The following is a 25815-nucleotide window of genomic DNA, read 5'->3' as shown; positions in this document are numbered from 1 at the left end:
CTGAAGCTACTCCAAGAGTAAAAAGAGGAGCTGGAGATACCAAACACTTCAGTGAATTCTGAATAGTGATAGATGGAAGACCAGTGACAGAGCTGCTACAAAATGAAAGAGACTGTAAATAAAACTGTACCCTTATTTCTCCTCCTTTTCAAAGTGACCAGGTTGTGACATTGTCATACTCCTCTCTAGCATTAGATAGCCGTGGCCAGAGAACATAATTGATTTCTTGGAGGAGGAAGCCAGCATTTGCTTTAATGCTATGATTCTTTACGTAGATCCATGTGAAATTGCCCTGATAAAATGATTCTTCAGATCATGACATTTTTTTGCCAGTTCCACTTGTATTCCTTACAGCCTTAATAAAGAAGCTGTAGTATTCTAGAACTATAACTTTTTCCCCCATCCACCTATAGATCACATTTTCACAGAGTTCACTGCATATCAAAAAGAAAAGAAACTAAAAGGAAGGAAAACTAAGATACTACTCAAAGTATTAATTCATACAAGCTGTCTTTCTTAGTTTTTTTTCAGTCATGCAAGCTTCAAATCTCTTAATATACTAAAAAAAAAAAAAAAAAAAAGTTGAAATCTTGTATCCAAGTCATTAAGAGAGCACAAGTCCAATTTATCTATACTTACATATTTTCCCATGGGAAGGACCACTTCCACATTAAACTATGAAGAGCAATATGACTCCTTGGGGAATTTTTGTGAAATAATTTAAAACAGAGACAGCAATTATTTATGAACATGTACCCTGTTGCTCCTTGAATAATTTCTACTAGTATATAGTTACCCTAAGATTCTCAGAACACTTTAGCTGATAAAGAAAAAAATTCTCTGTTCATGAGAAACAACAGTACACTATACTACACCTCTTAGTTTTCTCATCTGAATGTAGTTTTGAATTGTCCTGGAAACGATTTCCTCTCATGCCTGTTTGAATATGCTACATTGCAAGACCTGCATCTAGGTACAGTGGAGTGAATAGACTGTTGGAAATCCTTGAATGTGTCAAACAAGTAATTACAAAAGGATGCAAAAGCACTTTTTTAATTCCTTGTAATAAATATGAACATGGGAGTATGCAAACATGGAATGTAGATGGTTTTAAAAGCTTAAGTCTCAAGAAAGAAGTGGCTTGCTGATTTTACAGGAAAAGATCTCAAGACAGTCCTTTAGACAACAGATAAGTATAACCTAGTACAGATTTTTTTTTTTAATAATTGAAGTACTGAACGCATCTGAAAGAGATCTCTGTTGCATTTGTATTAACCTTTATAATATTTTCTTTACAATATTTGAAGTTCAGATAGGAACATATTTCTTCCTCCCATTACAGGTGCAGGTACCTGATTTTGCAGGTTTTCTCCCACTGAGTAATACCCACATATCCTATAGAGTTTCTTGATGTACTAGAATGTCAGCAGTCTGGAGATTTGAAATGCTTTTAAAGAAACTTCATTCATATTTGAACCACTGCTTTCTTTCAAAGTTGGCTTCAGGGAAAACCTACATTTAAATAGCAGAAAGAAATAACTTCTCTAGTTTCTCAGTCTGGAGTAAAACTAGAAGTCTATAGACACAAAGAAAAAACAAATTTGTCACTTTGGGGAATTATCCTTTGTGTATATATGTTCTTCAAAAATCTAATAATTAAATCAAATCTATTTAAACTCTGACATTTCATCCATCACAAATCTCCTAATTAATCCACTAGACTTTGCATAAGTCTGAATCTTTAGTGTTTTCATAATACCCAACACAAGAGACCCAGAAGCAGGGAGATCTACTCAGGAATGTTTCAATAGGGGTTCAAGTCACAGTTGAAGCAATTTAATCACTATTTTGCTGGTTAAGCCTATATGATCATGTGAAGCAGTACAGCAACTAGTACTGGACATCACCAGCTAAAAGAACAAAAATGAAAATGAGAACAACCCACAGTTAAGAAGCAATAACACCACTAACAGGAGTGGCTCCCCTTCAGATTCTCCTATCACATTGAGATGGTCTTTATCTATATAAATCCACTGCCTTTCCAAATCATAATGCCACCTTGTTTACCATAAGGAAGGAGAAACTGATTGCTCTATACATTACTTGCAAGCCTAGACACGTTCACTTAAATTGTTGAAAACCACATTCACATTAGTTTCTCAACAACTTTGAGAACAGGCCTACGTTTGTTGTATTGTAAACGTCAGTCTCCTCGTAAATAGGTTTTATATTAGAGATGTACAAATGATAAATTTTCCTGTTCAGCACACCAATTGACCAGTAAGAGATATGAAACAAAGATAACGTCAATAGATGCGTAATGGAACTTGTAATAGTCAAAATTACTATTACTACAGTAGTCACACATTACTTTTTGCTTTATCTGAGACTAATTTAATTCTATAGTAAGTGGGATTTGTTTGGTTTGTTTGGTTTTTTTTTTTTCCAGTAAGCCTTTAAATCCTCTAAACTGGATGATAAATCCCAAGTGAACATTTAATTCAGAATAAAAATCAGGAAACTGTCCAAATGAACCATTTTCTCAATAACTACTAGCAAAAGAAAAGCCAGGCAGTTTGCTAATCTTTTCCCTTCCCTGTAAAGTGTACCAGCTCATAGGATCAAATCATCCTGTGACAGGGACCTCATATTTCAGTAGGCTTACTATTTAGCTTAGCTAGATATGCAGAGAACCTACAGTATTTCTTTGTTTTTTTTAATCCCATCAGTGCAGCTTCTTTAAACAGGGACACTGAAATCAGATGTCATCCTCAGACAGCAGTGAAATTCTTTGTAAAGAAATCTCCCCAGTTGACTTTCATGTTTTGATAAGCATTGAAACAGTTAACATGGCATCAATTATCAGCTTTTTACATTAATCCTCCACAGAATTCCATATACGTGGGGTGAAAATTCTGCCTTCAGCAACATCTTTGTCTCCTGAGACCTTTTCCCTTCTGCCTGATAATTAGCTTTTCCTTCTGTGAAGCTAAAGCAACTTTCTGTTCTTGGTAGCTCCTGTTTTGCATTTAAATACTTTGGGAGTTTGTTAGTAATTTTCCCACTCGGATAACATTTTAAAGTTATTTGGTACACATGGATCTTCTTCGCTTCAGAAAGTGGTGAAGTGGCTTATTAGTCCACGTACAAAATACTGGAAGCTCATGGATATAAAGCAGACATCTGAACCATAAAAGCATACAGTAGGCACTGCATTGCTGATATCTTATTTCCACAGAGACTGTGAAATATGAGTAAAAAGTGGGTTGAGAGGAATACAGTTGCATGAATAGAAAGGACAAAATTTCCCACTTTTGTTACAAGGTTTAATTTTCATTTAGACAATTATCTTAATACAAATTTACACAGAATACTTTAGACAAAAAGTCCAGCTGTTCTTTAGATTATTAATGTATTTAAAACTGAGTCAACACACAAACAGTAACCAGAAGGTTGTTTGTTTTTTTTAAAAAAAAAACAAACTAAACCCAACAAAAATTGAAAACTGAGTAAACAAACCTATCCTAAGACACAAGGTCAATTTGGTTCAACAGATGAGTTGATTAATAATACTAAAACTGTAAAGTATAACACGATTATTATATCACTTAACATCCTGGGTAAATGTTGATGCAGCAATTATGCAGTTGCAAAAGTTAAAGATTTGTGTCCCACAGCTGCTTATCGACAAGCTGGCATACTCTGAGTAGATCATCTTACAGTGATTTCAGGCTAGTTGACCATAGTTACAATAAGAGTTAATGGCAGAAATATTGGAAAAAGAAAACACAACTCTCAATGCTCAGCTAAAGTTACAGTTCCTCTACATGTATTTTAGAAGACTGTAGGATTCTGTAGTCTACACTTTTAATATTTGTCTTAAGATATTTATTTGATTTCCTTGACTCTAAAAACAAAATGCAAACTAAGAGGAAAACAACATTCGTAGATTATTTATATTAAGAAATAATCTATTTTAAAGACAACCTAGCATCTAGTGTTATCTCTATAGAAGTTATCAGGTAGGGCAAGTTATAAACCAATATTAAACAAAACACATAATAGTGTAGTATAACCCCAAACCCAGCCATTAACTGTTAGAGAAGGCACACCGTTGATTTAAACGACCACCAACATAAACATCCTGTTAACATACTAGTAATTAAGGAATACTCTAAAAATAATTTTAGTATGCTAAAGGTAAAAAAGCTTGAAGACAATAAAAATAAGAACAAGAAAAAGTACTTTGTGAATAGCTCTGCTAAAATTGTAACACTTTTGGAAAAATATAAGCAGTATTTGGTTTGCTATTTACATTCACATGTAGGTATTCACATGAACTTTTATTGATATCTGTATGCATATGCAGTTGATAAGCAGTGTCTTATGGAAAAACTCCATTACTTGTGGACAAAGACCCAGTACCACTCACCGGCTCGGTAATGTAAGATCGTTCTAATTACCTTCTCCACATTTTAGTCTCCCCTCTGTGGCCCTAGTAATCATGAGGGCTCTTTGAAATGCTGATGCAGCATTATACTGATTTATTTTGAAATACGCTATATGTAACACTAACCATTGGAACTGCATATGGATATTTGCTGAGGTTATCTTTAAAATTATTAGGCTACATACTATGAACAAAGCAATCCTACACATTTGACTGCTACATAAGCAGTATTTCCCGTTACTAACAGCAGAGAAAGTTATGAACAGTTTTCAAAAAGTCCAGGTGTTTAACTGATTTGGTAGAAAAAAAAAAAAAAAAAAAAAAAAAAAAAATCAGCCTCTGACTATGGGGGATTTACTCATGCATCCTAGTGAAGTTAAGGACTTCAGTGCAGAACAAGTACTAGGAGCTCTCCAGACAAAGCCACGTGCCACTCTTTGTACTGCCCATCTCATGCTCTGTACTACACAATGTTAAACCAACTAGCCTTTATGGCATCCTGATTTGATAGGCTTCTTCATTTGACACATACTATGAACAAAGCAATCCCACAGATTTGAACACTACATAAGCATGACTTCCTGTTACTAACATCAGAGAAAGTTATTATAAACAGTTTCTAAAAAGTCCAGGTCTCCTATGTGACGAGAAGGGCAGCTGTAATAATCAAAGCTTAGGACAACCTTGTTACATAGGACACTTGTGCCTTATGAAGGGGCTGGCATCTAGCCCGAGCCACATGCAGAAAGGCAGTTGCACAACTAGTTAAACATGTGTATTCATCAGAACATCAAAAGATACAGAAGTGCTTTCACAGTGAAGAGTTTTGCTTATAGAGTAGACCTATTTTCAGTCAAATGAAAAGTGAAAGGGTCTTATGAAAGAATGAGCTCCAAGGACAATTAATCTAGCCTCTCATTCACTCTCTATTTGAAAGTATTTCAGTTTAAAAAAAAAAAAAAAAAGAAAAAAAAAAGAAAAAAAGAGGGAAGCAGAGAATGGTCTACGGGTTGACAGATCGGATTCAGTCTTCAGGCCATAGATGGTCATTTTTCTAGTCTAGAAGCACCTGTAACAGCAAACCTTTTAAGTTACTGGTTATACAAAAATGCATGTTGTAACTTGTCTGTACGAACGCACTATTGCTAAACAGACAGATATTATCTCACTTTCTACAGCTACCATATACCAAAAATCCATGTGTATATACAGAATCATAGAATGGTTTGGGTTGGATGGAACCTTAAAGATCATCTAGTTCCAACTCCTCTGTCATGGGCAGGGACATCTTCCACTAGACCAGTGGTTCTGGGCTGCAAACACACACTGATGGCTCACGTTGAGCTTCTCAACAACCACTACCCCCAAGTCCTTTTCCTCAGGGCTGCTCACAATCCATTCTCCACCCAGCCTGTATGTGTGCTTGGGATTGCCCTAATCCATGTGCAGGACCTTGCACTTGGCCTTGTTGAACTTCATGACGTTTGCACGGGCCCACCTCTCCAGCCTGTCAAGGTCCCTCTGGATGGCATCCCTTCCCTCCAGCACATCAACCGCACCACACAGCTTGGTGTTCTCAGCAAACTTGTTGAGCATGCACTGACTCTCGCTGTCCATGGCGCCAACAAAGTTGTTAAGCAGCGCCAGTCCCAATATCAACCCCTGAGGAACACCACTTACTAATCTCCATTTGGACACCAAGTCGTTGACCACAACTCCGAGTGCGAACATCCAGCCAATTCCTTATCCACCAAGTGGTCCATCCATGTATGTGTGTATATATATATACACACACATACACACAAACACAAAATTACTTTTCATACATGCCAGACGCACTCCTCAATGTTTGCTTTACCTTTGCTAGAGTTAACTGAACAAAGACAATCAGCTAAAAATTTTATTCCCATTAGAACGTGAACTCAATTAATTCTCCTAAGACTGATAACATTTAGTCTCAACCAATAATATAAGTCTCTTCTCATAAGCTTGAACACTCACTATCCCATTAAATTCCAGGCAGCAAATGAGCAATTTTTTGAAGGAAACGATACCAGTGGCTAAAATAATCAAGGTATACATGAAAGCAGTAAAACAGAGGGGAATAAGACAGAAAAGATATTACTAAAATTCTGATATTTAGGCCAACTGATCTTCTAAGAGTATCTTTTATGCTTCCATTTTCTTTGATCTGCCAACATGAGCTTTTTGTTTGTTCTTCCAGTTTAATGTGTTCTGTGCTAGTTGAAGAGCTTTTAGTTATGACCCTCATTTGTGAAAGTTACCCTTGAAAGCATGTCTCCCAGACTATCATCATCATTTTGATTCCACGCTAACAATGCTTCTTTTATGAAAAAAAAAAAAAAAAAAAAAAAGCTAAAACCCCCAAATCCACACACATAATGAGCTTATCTCGAAGCTCATCTAGTCAAATAGCATGCCAGGTTCTTTTTCAGTTATTGCTCTACAAAAGTCTCATCTATGTGAATTGGAGTACACTAATTATTTTACATCTGAAAGTAAAATAAAAGTGATGTCTCCAAAATGTGTTAATTTACCATAATTTAGAAAGTTTTTATTTAAAATATAGCAATATTCCTTTTAAGGACCTGAGTTTCAGCACTCTAGGCCTCCCTGTAACAACAGGCTTTTGAACTCTGCAAGCATCATAACTAGATGAGTTACTCTGGAAGACAGAGGAAAAAAGGTATGTTGTAAAACCAAACAACTAATGGATTATCCAGATTCCTAACATTTTAGATATGTAAAATCAAGGGAAAAGCACATTTGTGTCAACACCGTGATTTTCATGAATGTTATTTCAAGGATGAAGAGCTAACAATAATTGTAATTTCTTACTAGGAACCAAAGCTGTACTTCGAACCGGGAGATGTACAACAACAGCCACTACAAAGATCAGAATAGACAGAACTTCAAAACATACAAGATACAAGACAAAATAAAAAAGGTTACTTGATTAATTTTACACTCATAATGCTATAATGGTAACTTTTCTGACATTGTTACCCAAAATCTGTCATTTCATGTTTCCCTTACCAGGGTATACAGTGAATTCAACTATTCAAATATTTTTAAGTGTTGGGGTTTTTTGTTTGTTTGTTGGTTGGTTTTTTTTTGGTGGTTTTTTTTGTTTGTTTGTTTGTCGGTTTGTTTAATATTATACTCCCACTGACCAAACTTCCAAGAAAGCATCTGAACCCACTGATTTTTAGATACTTTGATTACAGTGTAATCTATTGGTTTCCCTTCATATCTGAATAGAAGGCTACTAATTCAATAAAACCCAACTATTTACAGTATTCTGTAACATACTGAAAATGCAATATCCCTTCCAGTAATCAGCTTTCTCCAGTGAAACAATGAGTATGCATAAGAACAATAATCTAAAGAGACGGCCAGGTAATAGGCTCCCTGCTGTTCTTAGTCTCCTTCAAGTCACAGGGTATTCCTACAGAGGCAAGAAATATAGCTGAAATCTGAAAGTGTAAATAAAAGTTACACCTAGTCAGTGAAGAAATCCTCAAAGGGTCTCTAAAGAACATGGATTAGAATAGCTGAGCTTTCAGGATAAACTACACTTGGGCCTCTAGATGTACTAAGAGCTGGGGAAAGAATAGGACAGAATTGCTCACTATCTATTATTTTTGTCTATACAGTGGACATTAGAATATATTCTTGAAAAGTCAACTAAAATATTTATGCCTAATAGGATTTTTTTTTTAAATAAATTTATTTACTGGCAATGAAACAAGAAGATTTCATTATTATCTTTAGGAAAGCAATGCAATGCAGTCCACCCTTTTACCCAAGTGATAGAACTGCAAGTGATTAAGCAGAAAATGGATCTTCCTATTCAAGACCAAATACTGTCTCTTAAACAACTCCTGTGAACTTTTAAAATTTGGTTGCCTCTACGTTGGAGTAAAATATATCATCTCTACATCCAGCATGTATTTTCTTCTTTGACATTTCTTCCCTGCTTAGTTGAGAGGTAAGTAATATGCCTTGGCTCAATAATATCATAGCATGTGGGATAAACAGATTGTCCACTTAAAAATAAAAGTTGGTATCGAAGAAAAGAAAGAACAAACCAAAACAAAACCAAGAAACACCCCCCCAAAAAAAACCCCACTCACCCCAAAACCCACAAGGTCTAATTCTTCCTGTTGATTTTTCCACCGCTGAAGTCCCAGGTTTTCTTCAAAAGAGATTCAATTGCTTGACTAAACGCAGTCATGGTATTTTTTGTGCCCCGACCCAACTCTGCCCTCATTTCAATTGCACAAATTAAAAAACCAAACCTGAACATCCTCAGTATATTTAAAAAAAAAAATAGTATTATGTGATGCAGAAAGACCATTTTTCCCCACATAGACCACACTGCCACCAGGAAACAACTTTAAAACAAATTTGTAATGACTAAGAGACATGCAGTCTGCATGAATGTAAGTATTATATAGAATCCTTCAAAAGTTCTTTGCTGCTTTCAGGTACAACAGACCACTAGCAATAAATTAAAAAAAAAAACTCTACAAAAAACCCTATGAAAAGACATAGATGCAGGAAAGGTTATAAAATGTTTCCTAAGATGTTCCATCCTATATCAGCCCAAGATTTTCATGTTACAAATTAAAGCCGATTTCTGCCCCAACTCCCCCCAGAAGATCGCTGACTCTTCCTTTACTTAAAAGGATAGTGAACATCTAGATTCAACATCTGTGCCAATTCATATATACACCAAAATAGATAGAGATAAGTTCATTTAAGAATACTCAGTATACCTCTGTATTAAAAGTTTTAATTAGATTTTAACCTCAATTCTTTGTACCACAACTTGTGAATGTGGAAGATCAGTATAATTGTTTTTGATAACTCACAGGTAGAGATGAGTTTAAGAAAAAGAGGTAGACAATACTAAGTTCAAAAACAAATAACCAAAAATAGTCTTAACAGTTTTGTAACAACACTGATAATTACAGACCCCTCCAAATACTACAGGGCTTACTCTTATGATCTTGCCCAGACACTGCCCCAAGCTATGATGTCCTGAGGCCAGAAATACCCTCTAGCAGCATCACATTTTGCTTCCCAGTGCAAGACTGTCTGTCTCCCTGCGACAATCCTTATTCAATTTCTAATGAAAACTGAAGGCAAACTGGAAGGTAATAAAAGATATAAGCTTCCCAAATCAATCCCCTGGTGATGAACACAGCAACCAATCTGCATTTACTTTTATATTCAATTGTACAAAAGGTATGTGTTTAAAATTAATTTGCAAAGGATATAAAGTCTTAATGTGCATAGTAATTTCACATTGTGTTGTTTTGCACCACTACAGATAAAAGCTATTAAAAAGAATAGCACCTTCATGACAGACAATGAAGAATTTTAAAATGATTGTTGATGACATGTGTCCAGTGTTATTTTTTAACTCTGGCTGCAAAAAACAAATGCAATAACCTGGAAATATCTTGCCATGAACTAGTTTTGTACCTTCATGTAGTCTTTCAAAACACTGACACTCATTCTCCTTCCAACATAAAAATTTTCTTCTTTCCAGGTTTCCTCTTACCCATTAAAATATAGTAAAACCTCTTATAAAGGTATAGTAATTCTTCCACTTTTATTTCTAATAGTTTTAATAACTTCAAAAAAATTGTTTCAAAACACAATTATGGCATTCAATGAAAGCACTGAGAATTACAGACAACTGAAACGGAGGCCTTTACTCTGATATGCTTATCCTTTTTTTTGAAAGATACCTAAAGAACAAGAACCATCCAATCCACTGAGAGAACCCACTTGTAGCATTTCAGTATCGGCCATAGCTGGTAGTCATAATGGCTTTCCAGAACACATTTGGAGTAACTGTCACAAAGACTTATAAAATACTTCTTAATTAAAAAAAAAAAACCAACAAAAAAATCACATACATAAGCACTTACTGTTACTTCATTGCTGTAGAATCTATGTCCTCAATGAAAGCATGGAGTTTGAAGTTATTGCCTGTCAAGAAGTCAAAACAACAACAATATGTTAATTTAATACAGAATAAACTTGGAATTGCAACAGCCAAAAAGAATCTTTTCACACCATAAATAAGAAATATACCCACAACATGTCTATGTTTCTTTTTTTTTTTTTCTCCTCCATGAATTAAGAATCACAAATGCAGGATGAGTGGAAATGATGTCTTTGAGACACTGCCACAGAACGAGCTAAGAAATAATGCCTTGGGACCATAGAAAAAAAAAATTTCAGAACATGCACAAATAAAAACCTAATGAAATGAAAAACAAGCTCTAACTCATTCTTGTACTCCAGCAGTAGACACAAATTATTACAATAAGGACACATTCTTTTATTACAGGCAAAGTAAAATTCCAATATTAGGACCAGATAATGAAGATATGCATGGGACAAAACTCTGCTGACTTTTTAAAACATTGAAACCAAGGAGATGATATCTCCAGTTTATCACTTATTTTACTAGACTTATCAAATGTATCAGATCTGAGAAAAATGTAAATCTGATCACACTGCTAACACAAGTTCCTTATATCTAGAACCAGCAATTAAACAGCGCACAAACAGGTTATCTTACATTGTTATATTCCAATTTTGAGATAAAAAGGCATATTGTTACAGTAGAAAGAAAGTAACAGAAAAACCAAAAGAAAAAGTATTTTGTATAATTTGCTTATCTTACAAATAATCCTACTTGTATTTTCCCTTTCTTATATAGAAACATCAGTTTCTAGTAACTGAAGTAGCAAACAACATTAATTGTATTACACATTGTCAAAGTCAGGCCCTGAAGATCTATGAAAGTAGTTAAGCCCACAGATAACTGTTCTAATACATGAAGTGCCTCTGAATTTTCAGTAGTAGTAGTTCTTATATAGTACAGTAGTAGGAAAAATCCATGTCCATGTGCCCTCAGCTATGGAGATCCTAAAATTAGAGAAGCAATTTAAAAGTTGACATTCTGGACTAAAATGATCTTTCAAGGTAAATATGTATTTACACTCATTTAAACATCTTAGTTTCAAGTATTGTTCCATCTTCCCCTCTCCACATGCAAGTTCTAGGACTATTTAAGTAGAAATACATTTTATTTTAAACCCTGCCAGCATGTTACGTACTTCATATAACCCAAAAGTTAAGATTTAATACAAAAGGCGAGAAATAGTTACCCTATAACAGAAACATCTTATTTGCAGGTTTATCAAGAATAAAATTGAGATAGAACTCCGTATTTCATTTCATCTGGCCTCCAGATCAAAATGGGGAAAAAAAGAGTTACTTATATCTGGAGAGCTTTGGATAAAAGACTGCAACTGAGATCAGACCAGCAGAACTTTGGGTAAGTGTCAGGATAACGGCATGATAGTAAGTAGTAAGTGAAAGTCATCAATTTCTCAGCAATGAAACTAAAACCTGTATTTTCTTTTAACTACTACTACTATGAGAAAACCTAGAAACAGCTTCCAAAGTGAAAGTCTGTTTTGCCCATTTCAAATGCTAGGATTACAAGGAATTAGTCTTCTAAAACATAGGAGAAGTGAAGTCATCTTTTATTTTCTTGCACAGGTTGAAAAACACATAATATGCATTAAATCACATATTATACACAGTGCTTTTTCCAATATTACTCAGTAACATTCATTCAGATCATGCAACTTCGACAATGTAAAGATTACTGTTTCCAGATTTGCTTGGTTATTAAAATAGGAGATGATCCGGTACAGTTTGAGATGCCTGAATGCACGATAAACTGTCTCAAAATTTAGTGTTTTTTGTTTTTTTTTTTAAATGTTTTCATTTAACAGAGTTAAATGCCTATCAATGAGGAGGTTAAGAGTAAAGCAATAGCAACATGAGAAGAGATGGTTCTCTAAACTAGTTAATATGCTTGAAAGATTAACGTCTAGAAAAAGAAGTTAAATAAAGGTTAAAAACTGTATCCAACAGAATAGGATTAATAACCACTGGCATTAATAATCAAGATATCGAGAGGATTCTCCGTCTGGAGCTTACATGAAGATGAGATCTTTTCTCAAAGGTAAGCTTCAATTCAGTCTCAGTGCTAGGACTTCATGTGGGAGTTCCTCAAGGCACTCTGTTGAGGTAATCGTATGGGCTATTTGGTCACTACTTAACAACACCTCTACCAAATAATGACAAGTGTCACCACAAGACAGTTCTGCATAGTGCTGTAAAAATAAACTCCCAAACCCCATAGCTCTTCACCCGCAATTCATCAGTGTTCAAACTTTGTAAAATTAATAGTACTAGCACATTTCCAATTTGCCTTCCTTCTTCTCTCTCTTCAACTCTTTCACTTTAGCTTCTGCAAGATATGGAAGTTCTGGTTTGCTCTCTGTGGCTGTCAAAGGCCATTTCTGTGCACCCCTCACTGCAAGTATGCACATAAGCACATATGTAAGAGTCATCAATTGCTTCAAGACAATATCTGGACTCCTATTTCTCCCCTGCTTTCACAAAAAATGAGTTGTACACCAGGGTCAGTATTAACTTAACAAGTGCACACTTTTAATACGCTTAATCTTAACCTTACTGAGTAGAGGCACAAATTCTTAGCATACATGTAGGTGAGGGAACTAACCATTTACCAACCAGAGGAACAAATACTAAGCTCAGCTACAATCTAGTAACCACAAGGATCTCTACATAGATTAAGGAATCTCAGGTAAAATTAAATTTTTACATTACACATGCACAATTAAGAAACACATTGGAGGTTAAAAATATCTACATCACTCTTGTAAGCTACATTTTCTAAGCTGTTGTGTTTAAAAAACAGGTAGATCATAAGGTTGGAAAGTTGTTGGTTGGTTTTGTTTTTGTTTTTTTTTCACTCCACAGTAATTGCTAGTTTTTCACAATGTTGACTGTAAATATTACATTTTTCCTTTCACCTTTTAGAAAAAAAAAATCGAATGGTAAACTCAACAAAAAAGTCTGTTGCTAGGCCAAGGATATCTGATCAAAATCTGTTAAAGTAGAATTGCTCTATTGACTTGTTTGAATAATTTTCCGTAAATTTGATAGACATTTCTGCTTGAAGAGACAGTCATCAGCACATTTTGTTCCTTGGTTGCTTTCTTTCTTTTTTTTTGTCTTATTAAATAAGAAGGCATGGGTGGGTGTTTTTCTTCTTGGTCAGGTTAAAGAAAAGGTAAAAGCATAACCAAATAAAAGTATACACAACTGAGACATGGGCAAGATCTAAAAGCCAAGCCAAATATTTAATTTCAGAGCTAGAATTTATTATTTTTACACCAAACCAAAACCTAAATTATACACATTTTACAGTGCAATAAATCTTTATATTTGATCACTATAACTTGCTAGTAGCCATAAAAACTACAACACACACAAAAGAAATTAGTGAGATTCACATGCAGTTGTGTGTTTTCTCAAAAAACTGAAAATAAGTTATCCACTAAAAAAGCAAACCAAAACACATAAAATTAGAGGCTGAACTGTAAGAATTTGCTCTCAGTTTTACAATCCATACTCTCCAAAATAATTGCTTTTCACAACTAATTACAATGGAATCTGTAAAACAGGAAACTGTGTGAATATTGAAGGTCTGTTTGCTTTGAAGAGAGAAGTTGGAAATCAGGTATTCCAAAGCAATTAATTATCACCATATCTAGCTAGTAATGAGCTACATTTATTCTTTTTGAGCCTTTGTATCACAAATTGTTCATGTACATCTTAACGTGAAACGTAAAGTCCAACATAAGACTTGCAACTTGCTGGCAGAGATGCAGCAAGGAGCCATTTCCCAGCAAGCCAAGTAGAGCTGATGGCCTTGCTCTAACAGAGAGACATACACATTTGTAAGAGACTGAAGTAATGTTTATTTTAATTAAATGGACAGACTATTTCCAGGACAGAAAACAACAGAAAAAGAGAACTCAAACTGAAAGACTGAACCCACTTGTGAGATTTTGACAGACTAAAGAGGAAAACTGGCTCAAACCCTTGACTGCCCCTTGCCCAAAAGGGAAAGAAGGACATCTAGAGATGAAAGAGGAGACTTTAGGCTGGAACTTCAGCCTGACTATATGCTGTAGTTTAGCCATGCTCAGGACCATATGCAGTCTCTCACTCCTCACACCTTCCAAGGGAACGGGGAAGAGATAATACAACAAAAAGGCTTGCGGTTTGAGATAAGGACAGGAAGAGATCGTTAAAGTTACCAATACAGGCAAAACAAGACTTGACTTGTGGAAAACTATTTCAATTTATTATTAAAACCAAAGCAGGATAATGAGAAACAAAACAAAGTAACTTTCCCCACTCCTCCCTCTTCCTGTGCTTAACATTATCTCTACCTCCTTCCCTGCCCTGAGTGGCACAGGGGAAAAGAGGGAACGAGGGTTATGTTCATCACATTTCGCTTTACATCACTGCTTCCTCCTCACGGGAGGAACACCTCACATTCTTCCCCTGCTCCAGCCTGGGGCCCCTCCCAAGGGCTGTTTGTGAAACTGTTTCGGCATGGGTCATCTCTTCCATGGGGTGCAGTCCCTCAGGAACCGACTGTCTCAGCATGGGCCCTCCACAGGCCACAGCCTCCTTCAGGCATCCACCTGCCCCGATGTGGGGTCCTCCACAGGCGGCAGGTGGATCTCTGCTCCTCCATGGGCTGAAGGGGGACAACCTACCTCACCATGGGCTACACCATGGGCTGCAGGGGAATCTTGGCCAGGAGTGGCATTACTCCTCCCCCTCCTTCTTCACTGACCTTGGTGTCTGTAGTCATTCCTCTCAAAAGAAATTCTTCACAATCGGCTTAGGTAGACACCTCTCAAGTTCTCTTCACTTCTTGCAGCCGGGCTGGGCCAAGTTGGGCCTGGACGGCCACCCAGTAGGAGGCCATAGGATGAGGGCTGCAAGGCCCACAAGGCTCATGCCTCCCCTTCTCTGCCCCTGCTTCAGCTTCTTCACATCTTGGTTTTTTTGTTTTGTTTTTTTTTTTTTTTTTTTTTTTAATTAGTTCTCCTTCTTAAATACGTTAACAGAGGCATTATCAGGGAACATTCCATCACCAATTGGCTCAGCCCTGGCCACCGACAGGTCTGCCCCAGACCCCACCAAGTCAACTGGACAAAGGGGAAACTTCTAGCAGCTTCTTGCAGAAGCTGCCACTGTAGCAACCCCCACTAAATAAACCAAACACATTCCACCCCTCCAGTTCCTCTCCTCTATTCTAGCCAAAACCAGGACACTATATCAAGAACATTTCTTGACCTAAGCATTCTAATCAACTTGTCTATTTGGAATCCTTTTAAAAAACATTCTAATTTCATCTGAATGTGGCTTGAGTTAAACTCACTTGGGGCAGCTGTAGGTCTGCACATGACAGCAAGTGAGCACATTGAGAAGCATCCTATCAAGCATAGCTTCCACTTTAGCTCAAACACAGTAATGCCACACAGGCCCCATTTCAGCTTCACGTGCCAGGCATAGGGGTGGCACCAGGGGAACCGAAGAAGTAAGAAGTGTTTGCCAGTGACTGGAAACCATAAAGGGCTGACAGTGCTTAAGATACCAAGGTGCACAAAGCATACTGTTCTGACAGACCTGAAACACATTAAAAATGTGTTTCAAAGGAAAAAAAAAAAGTTATGTATAGAATAAGTTCCTTTGCTCACGTCTGCTGCTGGCAGGAGCTAACTGCAGGTGACTTGCCAGGTTGCTGGTCAAAAACTATCACGCTATTTAACACATGTCCAATCTTATACTTGTGGATATGAAAACACATATGCAAAATTATGCAGAATAAGCATAAGCACATTCATATCAATTCAAAGTTGCTAATCAGTGGTTTATTAAACCACTTAATAAAAACTCAAGAGATATTGAATACTTTTGGGAGATCCCTTTCATGACAACTGTATGAAGACACTTAAGAACACAAGCAGAAAAAATACTGCTTTAAGGAACAATTTCAAGATGAAATAAATCTAAAAAGCAGTAATAAAAAGCACACAAGAGACAGTAAGAGTTCTACAGAAATCAGTTTTCATATGGTAAATTTTAAGGAGATGAAACTTTTTTTACTATGCACAGGCAATTTATCACATTTATATGAGCAAAGGTATGTCCCTACGTGATAGGGCACTGAAAGGAAAATTTCACTGTTTCAATGCAGGCCTCACTTATGCTTCAGTCATATCTTACATCTACTAATTTAATACAGTCCCTCAGTCAGAGTTATTTCATTCACAAAAGCTCAAAAACAGAGACAGTGAGAAGCTGAACTGACTGAGAAAACATTTATTGTATATTTTTGAAAATATGCACACTGGTAAATGGAAACACCTAAATATGAATAAACAAAACCAAGAAAATATGACAGAAATACAATTTTTGAAGTCAAACATTAGGTACAAAAGGGCTCAGAACCACAAGCATGTCCTTGGTACAACACAGAGTACTACAGAGAAATGCATCTCCTGGAGGTTACTGACTCCTAAGTTATATAGTAGCACAGGAATCACAGTATAGATCTGCACTTGACCTGAAAAATCCTACACTTCAGGGGCAAGGCTTATATTACTGCATACTCATCCCATCAGTAAGGGGTGAGTATTTTACAATATAATCATACTGCGCTACACTGCACAGAATCATTAAGATGCAAGGACCCAGGCCAGCAGCAGCTCACATGTTCACACTACCTTCCACTGAGTGGCATCAACATATCCTTACCCTGTGTTGGGATTTTTTTGTTGTTGTTGTTTTTTAGAACCTGGTACAATAGCATCTCAAACCCACCTTTACCAAGACATATACTATAGCCGCAGCACATTGGTCTACTAACTACTCCCCCCTCCATCACATCTGCTGTCTTTTCATCTGCTGCTCAGAGTACATGATTTCATGGATTGTAAATGAAAAGAACTTGTTCAGCCCTAAAGCAAGCAGGCATTAAAGTGCAATAGACGTGTTAAAAAAAGAAGAAAAAAAACATTAGTTTTAAAAAAGCTTTAAAGTATTGATGATTAAATAAATAATACTTCTGAAATCAAGTTTCTACTGTCTAGGTCAGAGATCTATAGTATGTAATTTAAAATAGGGTTACAAGAAGCAGTGTTATGGTTAGCAATAATTAGCAGGAAATGGGAGTGAGAAGAAGAAAGTTCATCTTTTAAAAGCATCAAAAAAGAATATATAAAGAAATTTCTCTTTCACTTTTCAGACGTCTGACATATCCAAAAGTGTTCCTGTATCTTTAGAAAGTTTTTTTTTTTTTTTAAAAACGGTCTGAAACAAGGTCTTTTATAAAGAAGGACTAATTGAAGTGACCCAGCTTTCTATGGTTGACAGTTGTTTTTAATACCTTCTAAAATCATAGACATAACAGTGAATTGATATTTACTCTAATTTTATCACTGAAATTGCCTTCAAAAAAAGGTAAAACCAAAACAACCTATTTACAATTTGCTTTCTAATTCACACTCTCTCAAGTGTCTCCCATATTTCAGCTTCCCTCCCACCAGACAAATATTTGTTGGCCAAGCGGCTTTCACCAGACTGAGGCATCAGCTTACCCTGCAGTTTCAACATGGACACCTGCAGCTAGGAACTGTGCCCACGAGAAAAAAAAAAAAAAAAACACTTCAGGTTAAAAATGCTAGCTTTTTGCAAGCTTTTACACAGATGTCTTTGTGTAGGCTTGACTATGCTGTGAGCTAGCCTATCTTTAACATTTCATACAAAAGTGAATTAAAACAAGTCACAGGGGAAAACATGGTTTGGTAATTTGTTTTAGCAAGTACAACTGGTCTGCGAATAATTAGAGAAAAGACCTTTAGTGGGGAACTGGCAAAGTATTTAGCTCTTTTTCTTCTTAGCTTAACAAACTCTCTTTGAGAGATACATAATAAGAACAGAATGAGAGAAGAGAAAAAGATGAGATGTGGGCAAACAAGACTAGAAAAAAATGACACAAAGAGGGAACGGGAAAGAGTTGGAAGCAAAAATGAATGGTGATGTGACAATGTACTCACAGAGGAAAACATCAAAAAAGTATGACAATTTTAAAAAATATAGGGAAAAGAAAGTTAAGGAACAGGATAGAAAAAGGGACTAGAATACATTTCAGCTGGAAAGAATGACAAATGTAACAAGGCAGGGTGTAATGCAGTGCAAGAACAAAAGAAGGCATGCTAGGAATAGTACTTGAAGAAGCGAGCAATAGCAGCAAGGCTCCTCATGCTTCATCTACTTGTTAAGGCTCAGAGCTCGCTACACCAGAAGGGAACTAACTGTTCCACAGAGCTGCCCAGCCTAGGAAGGACTCCTGTAACATCACTCATTCACAGCTAGGTTTATTAATTTAAGAATACTGCACAGAGCAGCTCAGCACAACTTGCAGAAACACGGCCTTTAACCTTTAGCTCCTGTAACTGACCCAGCAGCGTATCTACTTCTGGTAGTTCTTGTTTACACTTAGCTTGCTATTCCCAGGACAATTGTTAGTTCACCAGAACAGGTTTGCAAACAGTTACTAGACTATGGAAGAAAGCAGGAAAACATAACAGCACCTCACCTTCATCTCCACACAGACTTCCCTTTTTTTGCCATGCCCAATATTTCAGTGCAAATCTCCATCACCTGCTTCACACCGAGAACAGCTAAGAAGCTGTTAAGACTGCTCCTGTTCTGAGCCGTTTGTAATTGGTGTGCCTCACCTGCCATCTTCTTTCACATATTCATCTTTCTGTCAAGATTTTCCACAGTTTTGATAGGCAGTCTTCCCCTCTGGCAGGACTAGCGGGGGGACACTGGGTAAAATGAGGATGCAGACTTTCCCCTGGGAGTCTCCATGATTCGTACACTAAGATTTACAGAACAAAAGATGGGACCACTTACTTCACTCCAGTTAACTAATCATAGCATCTGCTCTTTTTCTTCATGCAAAATATGACTGTTGTTAAGCAATCAGGCTTATTACCCAAGCCCAGACCTACCTAGTTCCAGACTCAGCCAGACTTTCTTCGGTCTTCTGCCCCACACATTGCAAATACTCTGCTGCTGACATGCCATGTTCTGCTCAGCCAAAAGGCACACAGCCTTGGTGTTTTTGCTGACTTTACAGAAGGAGCACCTAGGCTCATTAAGGTATTTCCCTCCCCAAGTAACAGATACCTACTCTCACAGTTTCTTCATGAGCAGACTAAGACACTATCTACATCTTTCTTTCAATCCTTTTCCCAAATTTCTCCCATTTTTTTTTCTTCTCTGCTACTTCAGTTTCTCCATTTCACAGCCATCTCCATAAATCAACCATCTCCAATTATGTCATCTGTCTGTTTTTCTAGACAAGACTACTATGCTTCATTTGCTTTGACAATACAGCAGACCTCATTAAAAAAAAAAATATATATATATATATTTTCTCTCAAAAATAACTCAAACAAGCTTATTTCCTCCAGCTGCTAAAGGTAGTAAACCCCAGAAACGTGCTTCCCTCAAAGCAAGCCCTGGGTGATATCCCAAGGTGTGCTGGAACTTGATCTTCCCAACTGTGCCTATCAGCCTTGACAAGTATCAGCTGCTTGCTCTCCCTCCCTCACTTCTTTGTCTTTCATTTGCTCCTCTTTCCCTGCTCCAAACTTCCCAGCTTGCCCTGTAACACAATGCACCTGCCCACCCCAGCCTCCCTTTTGCTAAAATGCCACACCACCTCCTCACCTGTAATGGTTTTCAGACTTTGTGCACACGAAAAAATCCACCTCACAGATAAATGAAAGCAAGACTTTATGGTAGATTTGCTTTGCAAGGTCTTAAAATAGAAAATATGTTGCTACTGTTATAATAAGTGTTTTAATATTGTGAGCCTGTTTTCTGTAGCAGTATAATAGTTTTCCTAACCTACTGGGAAAGGTACTATTAGAGGGATCAGCTGCACAGATTGTGTCTGCAGTTGCCAGGATGTTATTAGGCCATGTTTTTTGCTTTGCTGTACCACTGGCTGTAAATCTTGAGTAATGTTCCAAAACATCCTTTTTGCCCAAACTTCTTTTTTCTCCTTCTTTTCTTCTCCAATATTTTTCTTCTGCCATCTTTTAGTTACTTTCTAAATTCTCTTTTCATCATGCCTTTTCTAGGTTTTCTTTCTGTATGTATTACTTAATCTAAAAGTATTTATAAAATTAAAAAGGAACAAAAAATACTATATATTCAAATCACCAGTCTACTAATAATTCTTTTAGTTTTAGCAGCCCCTTTTTCACCTGGGTATTTACACTGTCAAGCTCTCAGTATCTTGTTATATAGCAGACTGGAGCCCTGATCTTCACAGGAGTGCAATAGCAGCCGAATTATGATAATAAATAGTTATGTGCTATCTCTTTTCTGCAGTTATTTAACACAATTATTACCAGAGTAATACCATTATATGTCTATCTCAAGATGCTTTTCTGAGAAAATGGAAACAACAATGTGAAGCATGGCTTACCATTAAACAAACTAAAAATATATTGTTGGGAAAGCACTACAGTAATGATGAGGAAAGTTGCAGCATAGCTCATCACATACATTTAAAAGAGAATTTATTTTACTTTGGATGTAGGAAGGCTGTGGTTTCAGACAACTACTGGAGTTATCAAAAGGGGAATTAGAAGAACCTTGTTGTATAGACAATGCTAAGGAAGTGTGTTCAGTAATGTGGAAAGCTGCTTATGATGTAAGGTTTGAGTTGTTTTAGATTATTCATGTATATAAACTCCCTCCAATACATACTTGTTCATGTAAACATGCTATACTCTTGTAAATTAAAGGAACTGACTGACTTCTATTCATAACTTTCCCGAAACAAAATTTCACTTTGGAAGCAATTCAAGCCTATAAAGTTTTAACTACCTTTTTTAATTGTTAGGAAAAAAATGAAAAAAAAATGCTGAGGATTTGCTTCCCTGACAATGTCACATATGGAACTGTGTCCAACTTTCCTTTTCCTGAAGTATTCAGTGAAAGAGGATTCCTACTTTGTACTCTCTCAGAGCTCCAAAGTAAACTGAAAATATTTTCTACAAACTGCTTGGGTTCAGAATTTATTAAAGCTTTAATCTTGATGAAAAGAACTGTAATTGCAAGTGACAGTATGATACAAGAAATCAGTTCAAATGGTTTTACATTTTGTAAAGTAGTTATCTTACTGATCAAACAGGAAGCTTTTTGTCTTTGTGGGTAATAGGGATAGCAAAGATAAAGATTCATAAAATATATGCCAAAATATTAAAGCTGAACAGGGAAATGTACTTGAAAAGAAAAAAAAATGAGGAAAAGAAAATTCTAAGTATCTCTAGACATGTGATGCTTACACATGTAACTGCTACTAGTCCTGCTTTTCCCTCATTTTGTGACCTCTGCTTTTTTATCTGCACACTGCCATTGACACAGTACTAGACAGAGGTTTTAATTGGTTATCACATAATCTATGCTTATTCCTTTGATCATGTCCAGCTCTGCTTACTTGACTACATTATACATTTCCTAGGAAATTAATCTTACCTCACTTCATAATATCCCATTACAATCAGAAAATTCAACTTAGGTTGCTCTTTGAAGCAGATGTAATAATAATAATAATTAAAAAAATCTCTGTATGTTTTCTAAAGTAGTTTATATGAACAGTTCTTAATATCAATTCCAGTAAATGTTCACTTTTTGTTATATAAGATGCAATATTTCAACTTAAGTACCCTGACCATAGGTAGTGAAGAAGGGTCAGATCAATAGCATTTATATTTTTGCAGATCTGTAGTGTTTTCTAGGATTTTTCTAGTTTCTAAACACTACTACCAAAAGACCTATTTCAAAACTTCGATGGTTGTACAAATTGTATGAATTTACCCTTGAAAATTAAATATCACTAGTAAAATGGCTCAAAGACATTTAAATTCAATGAATATAGGATAATGAAGATGACTTTTTAAGGCTTGAGGTAAGATTAGTGATTGCAATTATAGGAACATAACTTCGTACATCTATCACGAAAATCTCTCTTTACAGTGAATGTCAGTGACAATGAACAGAAGTTTACAGACTGAATAAGTATTACCACTAAGCTGTTAATATGCATTCAGAGATGTGCTACTCTTCATATTTTGTGAGATTGAAAAGAGTTTTTATAATGGCTTAATTGTCTACCATAGCCATTAATACCCACTATGCAATCATATTCTGATCAGAAATGAAATAATACTAGTTGAGGGCTTTGTTTATAGAGAAAAATAAGGAATCTATTCTAGAGACTTTGCTGTTATTATATGGAAATATTATCTATTTGCATTCTTACCAACTACTCTTCCATATCATAAAAATAATAAATTTGCTTTTAAAACACAGTATGTAGTTTCTGTATTAGAGATAGACTGAAAAGAGAGAAAATAGAAAAAATACTTGGGTAAGCAAGTGAACAATTTATGAAGTGATCACTGTAAGTAGAAAATGTAAAGACACAGGGCACAATTTTAGTAAATAAAAATATGCCAAAGATGTTAGCTCTAACACTTGAATTTTAGGAAATTACTAAGCAATTTTTGCCCATTAAACATGATTTGAAATTATATTGTATGCTTTGGAGGTGCTTTGTAGGTAATTAGTGAAGTAAGTAATGCAAAGGTCATTTTCTTAAATGCTGTATTTGCATTTATTCAAAACATAATTCTTTTTAAATTGTGCAAACTAAAACTGCTTTAATAAAGTTATATAAGCTTTCTGCAAAAAAAAATGTATTTTCCTGAAACTCAGAATAATAATTTTTGTCTTAAACTAAGAATTCCTTTTGAGCTTTCAATTTTTCCCCTGCATATTTGTCCTTCTGTAATTTCTACAGAAATACTAGCAAATATTGGGATAAAAGAATTAATTAATATTGCTGCTGTCTTTTACTAGAAAAAAAAATCTGGTTTGTTAATTTTGAAAAGTGTTATTTTACATACAAAATTATTTAAAGAATAATATAGTCTCTATATTTTGGTGTAAGTTGTTCGGAGTAATGCTGACTGAGCATTACCTTGCATGAATTCCTCCTCAAAACCAGATGGCACTATTTTACTTCACACCTATAACCTTTTGAATTAAGCAGCTTTGTTCAAGGCACTCTATTTATCATATTCAGAAAGAATAAAAGCTAGATCAAATGCATTCTACTTCTTTATTTTTAAATAGCTTAATTATTAACTTGAAAGGAACTTTTATGTTCAAAGACTCTGAAAGTTTGTAAAGAGCCTGTCTAGTGAACATCAGCTTCTTAAAAATGGAGGTCATGTCTGGAGAGTCATTCAATTTACATAGCTAATCCTGGACTCAGACACAACACATCAACTAACTGCTGCTGCATCAGTAGGTTATTAGGTACGTGGCCCATTAGTATTGTCAAAGAACAGAAAATATTCTGGTAAGCTAATAAAAATTTGTTCCTATGCTCAGCATGTGGTCTGAAACGCCCATGCTCAGAAGCATGACTTTGTACCAAGATGTAGGAGCAGTGGATTAATTTGGTGAAAGGCAGGTTCCTTACTGTATTCTATGTGAAGCTTATTGACTAGTGTTAAATTGTCCTTTTTGACCTTCACACTAAAATGGATTGCATGCAATCATTGTCAGTTACAACCCAAAAGGTGTCCTTACCAGATGTCATATGTATAACTGGTTATTTAATCTCAGGGCTTTAGTATGGTTACATCTTTTCAGGAGATTCAGTCTGTGGATTCTTACCAAGGATTAGGAAATCTTACATATGGATGCTGTGCCAGTGTGGGCCCTAGTACAGGATTAGAACCATACTAAAAAGGATTATGTTTGTTCTCACTGAATTTCTTCTACTAAAATATTCTGCAGAGTTTCCAGGAAAATCTTCAAAATTCCCAAATCTTCCAAACTAATCATTGTAAGAGGAGTCAACATAAATTCTTTCATTTTAAATGTGAAAGATGTATTTAGGACAGGTACCAAGAAGACAGCTGTATGATCAGGAGCTTTGAGCAACTTGATCTAATGAAAGATGATCTTTAAAAGTTCCCTTCCAACCCAAACCATTCTATGATTCTCTGATAGCAAAAAAACCCCACAATTCTTCTAACAGCCTGAGCGTGAAAATGGGGGATACATGCCTCTCATATCCTACCACTGCACTGTACCTACTGTACCACTGCACCTACCATACCACTGTACAAAAATACTACTATAATTAAAAAATACTATCTCTCATTGCCAAAATTGTATGGAAAGGAGCTTAAAAAAACCCCACAACAACAAAAACAAACCACAAAATAAAAAAAGACCAACAACAACAACAAACCACAAAATAAGTCTGGTGTCCTCTTAAATCTGCTTCCTCTATTAAGACTTCCTCTTAAGTAGTGCAGCTTAGGATCATTGATATTCAGTGCCTTTACAAAAGCAAACCAACATCAGTCTTCTTGTATGCTGTTTACTCCTTCTCAGTGCATGATAAAGCAATGTAAAAACAATGCGTTTGCTGAAATGACTCAATAAAGAAAACAGAAAATTAATTTTGATTTAGTACAAAGAAAAAAAAAAACCTTCCACTATCCGGAAGCACTTATCCATACCCATCAAAGATCCATTAACATTTTATATTTGTTCCCAAAAGAGTAATACATTCCAGCTGTCTCCTAGTGCTTCTTCAGAACATTCTTCAGAACATTCCTAGGCTGACAGTAGGATTCAAAGGCTTGCTGAGGACTCAGAGATCTAATAAACACAGGCAGTGTCTACACTGATCAATGCATTTGCCCCAGTAGAGTGATACAGCGTGGCCCATGTCCACATTGCTAAAGGGTAGCTCTGTACAGCAGCCTGGTACACCCACCTACACAGTGCTTCACCAAGCTGTGGTGATGCTGGTGGCCCTGTGTGCACTATGGACCTAAGATGTAATAATTATACTGTTGTGTTTGCTTTTTCAGTTCAGCATGCCTGAAGAGTGTAAAGACAGCACTGCAATCTAGCTTAGTGTTGTTTCTGTAACATAAACCATAGGACTGAATAGAGTGATGGGCTCTGTGGTAGCTTCCTTGCAATAGATGGCATTAAACCTATCCTGGAATGGGCAAGTCAGTCATGCTGTCTGAATCCTATCTCTTGTGTAGATTTCTACACATCTAAGCTTCCTTGACTTGATAAAGTACTGTTCCTATGCACATCCACTTCAGTGTGAGGATGTTTTCCAGGCAGGGAATGTTTTCTGTAACCAGGCAAACTCTGACCAGGGTTCAGGCCTCTTACGGGCCACAACTTACATTCTTCTGTGTACAAACACAAGA

This window comes from Chlamydotis macqueenii, chromosome 4 (assembly GCF_036417535.1).
Source record: "Chlamydotis macqueenii isolate bChlMac1 chromosome 4, bChlMac1.mat, whole genome shotgun sequence".
Taxonomy (NCBI): domain Eukaryota; kingdom Metazoa; phylum Chordata; class Aves; order Otidiformes; family Otididae; genus Chlamydotis; species Chlamydotis macqueenii.
This window is presented reverse-complemented; position numbering follows the sequence as displayed.